Here is a 9813-nt window from a genome sequence, read left to right as displayed (position 1 = left end):
GGTTTGGGGGTGAAGGGACCCCCGTTTAGCCGCGGGATAGCGGCGTTTTATGCCCCTGCTATATATAAGACCTGAAGCGAGATTTTGTCTCGCTTCAGTGTCTCTTTAAGTGGTTAAGGGTTGGCGGTTCAGTGCTCCTTTATGGGAGGGATAGCGATTGCTTCCTTTCTCTCCCCTCATACTTCTCCCCCCCCCCCCCCCCCTCTCCTTTTGGTCAGTGAGCAGAGGGTGAGGTTGCTTTTTTGGAATTGAGTATATTAGATTATTCTTGCCATACCGGCTATGTTTACCCCCCCCCCCCCCCCCAACCCAAGACACTGCTAATACTTGGTAGTGTCACCTTTAGTTATATGTGAAGGGCTCTAGCTCATTCACTCTGTGACATATAGTTTATCTAACCTTTCTTGGTAAGTGAGACCTTCCATCCCTTGTATTAGTTTTGTTGCTCGTCTCTGCACCTGCTCTAAAACTGCAATATCTTTCCTGTAATGTGGTGCCCAGAACTGAATTACATATTCCAGATGTGGCCTTAATAGAGAGCTAAACAGGGGCAATAATATGCTAGTATCCCAAGTTTTTATTTCCCTTTTATTGCATCCCAAAATTTTATTTGCTTTAGCTGTAGCAGCTTGGCATTGAATACAATGATTTAACTTGTTGTGGGTGAGTACTCCAGGTCCTTCTCCAAGTTTGATGTCCCCATTTGTATCCCATTTATTTTGTATGATGCTAGACCATTGGTACGACCAAAATGCATGACTTTACATTTTTCAACATTGAATTTCATCTGCCATTTACTGGACAGACGACATGACATGGACTGACAATTGTCACTGCAACTTATCTGTAGTTAGGCAGCAGTTCATATTGACCAGAATGTGTGCTGAAGTTTTGTGTGGAAAGATTGACCTGTTTGCTCTGTTACTTTTTAACTTGGCAGATGCTGTGTGACCTCGCTATATCGATCTTTCTGTAAATATATATATAGAAATGCTTCAACTGGCCATGCATGTGTGCTGCTCTCTGCTGCCCCCTCCAGCATGTACACTGTAAAAGGAGGCTTTGCTCTGTGCTGGCTGTACTGGCTGTACTGGCAGTGACACTATCTGCTGTGTGCTGCTCTCTGCTGCCACCACCAGCATGTACAGTGTAATAGGAGGCTCTGTGCTGGCTGTACTGGTAGTGACACTAGCTGCTGTGTGCTGCTCTCTGCTGCCACCTCCAGCATGTACAGTGTAATAGGAGGCTCTGCTCTGTGCTGGCTGTACTGGTAGTGACACTAGCTGCAGTGTGCTGCTCTCTGCTGCCCCCTCCAGCGTGTACAGTGTAATAGGAGGCTCTGCTTTCTGCTAGGCAAGTGCACTGTTTTGGACTGCAGTGTCTCTCCCCTAGCCGTGAGCTCTGGCATTGGGTTGAGGGACCTGGAATACAAGTGTGGCTTCATGAACGCCGTCGCCCGGAGTGGGTATAGTATACGGTTTCTATGCATTCTGACTGCTCTGTAAACTGTCCATTTGCACGGTGGGACTATTTTGCTATTTTGCTTCTGCTTGCATGAGCTATTTCGCTAATCCAAGATTTGGTCTCTTTTCCTGGGCCATACAATCCATATGCAATTTAACAGCTTGCTAATAGACTGTGCTTTCTAACGCTGCAGCTTGCATCATTGTTTTGACTGAGCAGGACAGTTCTACTGTGCTATACTGCACTGGCCATTCATATTGTTTTTGGTATCCCTGACCATACCAGGTGGTCTTAGCTAGGAGCGGTTGCATGTGGATGTGTGAGTTGTGGTTGTGCAGTTTGTTTGGCTACATTATGGGTGCGACATTTTAATGTTTTTGCTAAAGATTAATTGATTAAAGTTTTTGTATTTTTATAAAATAAGGTTGTATTTGATGAACTTATTGCACATGCCTTCCAACCCCCCATTTCCATTGATTTTTACGTCTCTGCTCTCTCCTAGCTGTACTGGTAGTGACACTAGCTGCTGTGTGCTGCTCTCTGCTGCCCCCTCCAGTAGGTACAGTGTAATAGGAGGCTTTGTGCTGGCTGTACTGGTAGTCACACTAGCTGCTTTGTGCTACTCACTGATGCCACCCCAGCATGTACAGTGTAATAGGAGGCTTTGTTCTGGCTGTACTGGTAGTGACACTAGCTGCTGTGTGCTGCTCTCTGCTGCCCCCTCCAGCATGTACAGTGTAATAGGAGGCTCTGCTCTGTGCTGGCTGTACTGGTAGTGACACTAGCTGCTGTGTGCTGCTCTCTGCTGCCACCTCCAGCGTGTACAGTGTAATAGGAGGCTCTGCTCTGTGCTGGCTGTACTGGTAGTGACACTAGCTGCTGTGTGCTGCTCTCTGCTGCCACCTCCAGCGTGTACAGTGTAATAGGGGGCTCTGCTCTGTGTTGGCTGTACTGGTAGTGACACTAGCTGCTGTGTGCTGCTCTCTGCTGCCACCTCCAGCGTGTACAGTGTAATAGGAGGCTCTTCTCTGTGCTGTCTGTACTGGTAGTGACACTAGCTGCTGTGTGCTGCTCTCTGCTGCCACCTCCAGTGTGTACAGTGTAATAGGAGGCTTTGTGCTGGCTGTACTGGCAGTGACACTAGCTGCTGCGTGCTGCTCTCTGCTGCCCCCTCCAGTATGTACAGTGTAATAGGAGGCTTTGTGCTGGCTGTACTGGTAGTCACACTAGCTGCTTTGTGCTGCTCACTGATGCCACCCCCAGCATGTACAGTGTAATAGGAGGCTCTGCTCTGTGCTGGCTGTACTGGTAGTGACACAAGCTGCTGTGTGCTGCTCTCTGCTGCCACCTCCAGCGTGTACAGTGTAATAGGGGGCTCTGCTCTGTGTTGGCTGTACTGGTAGTGACACTAGCTGCTGTGTGCTGCTCTCTGCTGCCACCTCCAGCGTGTACAGTGTAATAGGAGGCTCTGCTCTGTGCTGGCTGTACTGGTAGTGACACTAGCTGCTGTGTGCTGCTCTCTGCTGCCACCTCCAGCGTGTACAGTGTAATAGGAGGCTCTGCTCTGTGTTGGCTTTACTGGCAGTGACACTTGCTGCTGTGTGCTGCTCTCTGCTGCCACCTCCAGCGTGTACAGTGTAATAGGAGGCTCTGCGCTGTGCTGGCTGTACTGGAAGTGACACTTGCTGCTGTGTGCTGCTCTCTGCTTCCACCTCCAGCATGTACAGTGTAATAGGAGGCTCTGCTCGGTGCTGGCTCTACGGGTAGTGACACTAGCTGCTGTGCGCTGCTCTCTGCTGCCACCTCCAGCGGTTACAGTGTAATAGGAGGCTCTGCTCGGTGCTGGCTGTACTGGTAGTGACACTAGCTGCTGTGTGCTGCTCTCTGCTGCCACCTCCAGCATGTACAGTGTAATGGGAGGCTCTGCTCTGTGCTGGCTGTACAGTACTGGCAGTGACACTAGCTGCTGTGTGCTGCTCTCTGCTGCCCCCTCCAGTGTGTACAGTGTAATAGGAGGCTCTGCTCTGTGCTGGCTGTACTGGTAGTGACACTAGCTGCTGTGTGCTGCTCTCTGCTGCTTCCTCCAGCGTGTACAGTGTAATAGGAGGCTCTGCTCTGTGCTGGCTGTACTGGCAGTGACACTAGCTGCTGTGTGCTGCTCTCTGCTGCCACCTCCAGCATGTACAGTGTAATAGGAGGCTCTGCTCTGTGCTGGCTGTACTGGTAGTGACACTAGCTGCTGTGTGCTGCTCTCTGCTGCCACCTCCAGCATGTACAGTGTAATAGGAGGCTCTGCTCTGTGTTGGCTGTACTGGCAGTGACACTTGCTGCTGTGTGCTGCTCTCTGCTGCCACCTCCAGCGTGTACAGTGTAATAGGAGGCTCTGCGCTGTGCTGGCTGTACTGGCAGTGAAACTAGCTGCTGTGTGCTGCTCTCTGCTGCCACCTCCGGCATGTACAGTGTAATAGGAGGCTCTGCTCTGTGCTGGCTGTACTGGAAGTGACACTAGCTGCTGTGTGCTGCTCTCTGCTGCCACCTCCGACACGTACAGTGTAATAGGAGGCTCTGCTCTGTGCTGGCTGTACTGGAAGTGACACTAGCTGCTGTGTGCTGCTCTCTGCTTCCACCTCCAGCATGTACAGTGTAATAGGAGGCTCTGCTCGGTGCTGGCTCTACGGATATAGTGACACTAGCTGCTGTGTGCTGCTCTCTGCTGCCACCTCCAGCGTGTACAGTGTAATAGGAGGCTCTGCTCGGTGCTGGCTGTACTGGTAGCGACACTAGCCGCTGTGTGCTGCTCTCTGCTGCCACCTCCAGCATGTACAGTGTAATGGGAGGCTCTGCTCTGTGCTGGCTGTACTGGTAGTGACACTAGCTGCTGTGTGCTTCTCTCTGCTGCCACCTCCAGCATGTACAGTGTAATAGGAGGCTCTGCTCTGTGCTGGCTGTACTGGTAGTGACACTAGCTGCTGTGTGCTGATCTCTGCTGCCCCCTCCAGCGTGTACAGTGTAATAGGAGGCTCTGTGCTGGCTGTACTGGTAGTGACACTAGCTGCTGTGTGCTGCTCTCTGCTGCCCCCTCCAGCATGTACAGTGTAATAGGAGGCCCTGCTCTGTGTCGGCTGTACTGGTAGTGACACTAGCTGCTGTGTGCTGATCTCTGCTGCCCCCTCCAGCGTGTACAGTGTAATAGGAGGCTCTGCTCTGTGCAGGCTGTACTGGTAGTGACACTAGCCGCTGTGTGCTGCTCTCTGCTGCCACCTCCAGCATGTACAGTGTAATAGGAGGCTCTGCTCTGTGCTGGCTGTACTGGTAGTGACACTAGCTGCTGTGTGGTGCTCTCTGCTGCCACCTCCAGCATGTACAGTGTAATAAGAGGCTCTGCTCTGTGCTGGCTGTACTGGTAGTGACACTAGCTGCTGTGTGCTGCTCTCTGCTGCCCCCTCCAGCATGTACAGTGTAATAGCAGGCTCTGCTCTGTGCTGGCTGTATTGGTAGTGACACTAGCTGCTGTGTGCTGCTCTCTGCTGCCCCCTCCAGCATGTACAGTGTAATAGGAGGCCCTGCTCTGTGTCGGCTGTACTGGTAGTGACACTAGCTGCTGTGTGCTGATCTCTGCTGCCCCCTCCAGCGTGTACAGTGTAATAAGAGGCTCTGCTCTGTGCTGGCTGTACTGGTAGTGACACTAGCTGCTGTGTGCTGCTCTCTGCTGCCACCTCCAGCATGTACAGTGTAATAGGAAGCTCTGCCCTGTGCTGGCTGTACTGGTAGTGACACTAGCTGCTGTGTGCTGCTATCTGCTGCCACCTCCAGCATGTACAGTGTAATAGGGAGGCTGTGCCCTGTGCTGGCTGTACTCAGGGTCGGAATGGAACACTAGGGGCCCACCAGAGAAATTTCAGCCTGGGGCCCACGGGCCTCATGATTTGGCGCTCACATACCCTACTCTAGCTGTCCCCATCACAACATTACCTAGTCGTATAGTGGTCCCCCTCCCTCCCCTATACAGTACCCTGTACTCTGTAAAGCACTGCAGATGTCAATGCTCTATAAATAAATCATAATAATATGGTAGGACATTAGACTGTGACTGTGGTAGGATTAGATTGTGAGCTCCTCTGAGGACAGTCACTGACATGACTATGTACTCTGTACAGTGCTGCAGAATATGTCAGTGCTATATAAATACATAATAATATGGGAAGACATTAGACTATGACTATGGTAGGATTAGAGTGTGAGCTCCTCTGAGGACAGTCAGTGACATGACTATGTACTCTGTAATGTGCTGCAGGAGATGTCAGTGCTATATAAATACATAATAATAATATGGTAGGACATTAGACTAGGACTATGGTAGGATTAGAGTGTGAGCTCCTCTGAGGACAGTCAGTGACATGACAATGTACTCTGTAATGTGCTGCAGAGGATGTCAGTGCTATATAAATACATAATAATAATATGGTAGGACATTAGACTATGACTATGGTAGGATTAGACTGTGAGCTCCTCTGAGGACAGTCAGTGACATGACTATGCACTCTGTAATATGCTGCAGAAGATGTCAGTGCTATATAATACATAATAATATGGGAAGACATTAGACTATGACTATGGTAGGATTAGAGTGTGGGCTCCTCTGAGGACAGTCAGTGACATGACTATGTACTCTGTAATGTGCTGCAGAAGATGTCAGTGCTATATAAATACATAATAATAATATGATAGGACATTAGACTGTGACTATGATAGGATTAGAGTGTGAGCTCCTCTGAGGACAGTCAGTGACATGACTATGTACTCTGTAATGTGCTGCAGAAGATGTCAGTGCTATATAAATACATAATAATAATATGGTAGGACATTAGACTATGACTATGGTAGGATTAGAGTGTGAGCTCCTCTGAGGACAGTCAGTGACATGACTATGTACTCTGTAATGTGCTGCAGAAGATGTCAGTGCTATATAGATACATAATAATAATATGGTAGGACATTAGACTATGACTATGGTAGGATTAGATTGTGAGTTCCTCTGAGGACAGTAAGTGACATGACTATGTACTCTGTAATGTGCTGCAGAAGATGTCAGTGCTATATAAATACATAATAATAATATGGTAAGACATTAGACTATGACTATGGTAGGATTAGATTGTGAGCTCCTCTGAGGACAGTCAGTGACATGACTATGTACTCTGTAATGTGCTGCAGGAGACTTTCTGTTTAGAAAAATTCACATTACACACAGAAACATTTAAATATAAGTTAGGTTCTCTTCAGTGAGGTTAAAGTAAACCAGAACACAAGTATTTGGCAGTGTTTTATACATACCTGTGTATGTCTCCCTCTTCAGTAATAGGACCCAGAACTTTGGCCAGTCGGCGCATGCGGGTTTTTGACACCCGGTGCCGATTACTTACAGACTCCCCAACCCCCATGCTAAGTGTTGTTGTGGGAAAAGGAGGGAGTGTGGAGTGCAGCATAAAAAAAATGGGCATAGCCATAACATGTGGGCGGAGCTAATCTTACACTGTAACTCAAAGACAGTGGGCAGAGTTTTCTCGTAAAAGACAGTTACGCAAAGTGACTCTAAAGGTAATTAGACAACGTTCCCCAAAAACATAAGAAAGCAGCGTTTCCCCCGTGATGTGGGGAAAGCAGAGATTCGCACCATGGAGAGATGACAGGGCAGTTCTGAAGGCAAAAAGGGGTACAAAAAATGTGAAATGATGTCCCCCTTGTATTAGGCAGCCCCGGGGCTCCCACTCCCCTCCCCAAGCACCGCACCTATTGCCCCCACCCACACTGGCACCCTGGAGCAAATGTGCTATGGGTGCTCCAAGGTGCCAGTGTGGGTGGGGGTGATAGATGCAGTCAGGGCAGTTTCTAGGCTAAATTTCACCCAGTTCGAGAGTCAAAAAATACGCCCCCCCCCCCCCCCCCACACACCCTTAATCAAAGCTGCTAAGTGAAATCATGTCAAAAGGCTTCTTGAAACGAACTCACCATTTTTATTTTTATTTTTATTTTATTTTTTACTACCCCTCTTTCATTGGCTTGCTCCTGGCTGGCTTTGGCTGCCTGCGAGTCTGCTAGTCTCTGGACTGACTCAGGCTGAGAGGCTCTGTGAGTGCAACGCAGTCACAAACTGCGTATTTATGGCTGCCTGCGGCCACCCTACTCTTGCTCCCTGTCGTCGGCTCCTCCCCCAGCCAAGCCCAAGCGTGAGGTGGGCTGCCTGTATCTTTTCCGTTGCGCCGCGCAGCCTGCCAGTGTTGCCAACCTTTCACGTTATTTTTTACTGACAAATACCTAAAAATTTACTGACAAAAGATTTTTACTGACAAAATTTCTCCACTAAATGCACATAAGAGACAGCGTTTCACCAGTAAATGCACATAAGAGATCACTTTTCACAAGTAAATGCACATAAGAGACCGCTTTTCACCAGTAAATGCACATAGCAAGAGACCGCTTTTCACCAGTAAATGCACTTAACAAGAGACCGCTTTTCACCAGTAAATGCACTTAACAAGAGACCGCTTTTCACCAGTAAATGCACTTAACAAGAGACCGCTTTTCACCAGTAAATGCACATAATGACAAACAGCCAGTGTCCCCAGTGCGTACATTTGAATACGGCGCTGGTAGATTTGGGCGCAGGATTCAGCTGTTAAATGGCTTGGTCCTGCTTCTGCACAAGTCCGGGGCTTTTTAATTACTATTCCCCCTCCAGGCCGACATGGATAGTGGGGGAATGAAATAATTCGGCTTCCAGCGATTGCTGGAGGCCGAATTATTGTGTTTTTTAAACAACTTCGGCTCCGTCTTCTGACGGAGCCGACCTTCCTCACTAAGCGCCGCTATAGACTGATTCCCATTACAGTCTATGGCGGCGCTGGCTGCGCCCAAAGCTAGCAGCGCTGAAAAGCACTGCTCCGTCCCCAGTATATGTAGCCAGGGATATATGTGCCCAGTATATGTAGCCAGAGGTATATGTGCCCAGTACATGGAGCCAGGGGGTATATGTGCCCAATATATGGAGCCAGGGGGTATATGTGCCCAGTATATGGAGCCAGGGGGTATATGTGCCCAGTATATGGAGCCAGGGGGTATATGTGCCCAGAATATGGAGCCAGGGGGTATATGTGCCCAGTATATGGAGCCAGGGGGTATATGTGCCGGGTGCCCAGTATATGGAGCCAAGGCAAACACACAACCCACTATACCCCAAACATCACTTACATTCTTACAAGCCCCCCCCCCCCCCCCCCTTACTGTCCTAATGTAACCTGTTCTGTGCCAAATAGGTTCCTCTTTTCAAGTGTTCTATATAAAGAAATAACATATTTATGATGTTATTAAAGGCAATACAATGTTAGAAATTGCATATGCCATCAATGTCTGTAATCATCATGAAAGCTGATAAATAACAGCACACCCATTATCAATATAAGTATTTCTAATATGGGAGGCAAGTCAGGTTGATCCGCCGGGGATTACATCTGTGATTGAGCTCATATTAATTGTACATTACTACGCATGGCTCATTTTCAATAAATGAATCAAGTTCCCAGTTATCACTAACAGATGCAAAAGAGTCACTCTGACACATAAATTGTAAAAATAAAAGTGTTTTATACAGTTGGTAGAAATTATTACTACATACATTTTTGCATATTGCAGTATTTACAGGTATTCTCCTTCAAATACAGAAGCAAAAAAGGTGGCAGGAATCCTCTGTGTAAACTCCCAACCCCAAAATACACAATTCCAAACAAACAGGTTATAGATGAGTAATTAATATAAGGCACAGTAATATTTTAACTCAATCTTTTTTAAAAAATGTGTAAAATACGTAAGTCCATAAAACTTGTATCCAACAAGAATTTTACTAATTTTACTGAGCTCAGAAGTGTAACTGACCAGAACTGGACTGGCATAAAAGACAAAGACAAACACTTATATCGCGCTTTTCTCCTGGCGGACTCAAAGCGCCAAAGCTGCAGCCACCAGGGCGCGCTCCATAGGCAGTAGCAGTGTTAGGGAGACTGGCCCAAGGTCTCCTACTGAATAGGTGCTGGCTTACTGAACAGGCAGAGCCGAGATTTGAACCCTGGTCTCCCATGTCGGAGGCAGAGCCCTTAACCATTACACTATAAAGACAGCAGGTTCAGTGAAAACGTTTGCCTGACGCACGTTTCACAGCTGTCAGACCACTTCCTCAGAAGCCATAAGTATATAGTGTGACACAACATGCTGCATTGGAGGAACCCCTAGGTGAGGTGAGTACATAGAAGAACTACACCCTTCAGATTGTGATCTGGTAACCAAAACGGACCAAGA

The sequence above is a fragment of the Hyperolius riggenbachi genome, chromosome 2 (assembly GCF_040937935.1).
Source record: "Hyperolius riggenbachi isolate aHypRig1 chromosome 2, aHypRig1.pri, whole genome shotgun sequence".
NCBI classification, from domain to species: domain Eukaryota; kingdom Metazoa; phylum Chordata; class Amphibia; order Anura; family Hyperoliidae; genus Hyperolius; species Hyperolius riggenbachi.
The sequence above is the reverse complement of the archived record's forward strand: the minus strand, read 5'-3'. Positions refer to the sequence as shown.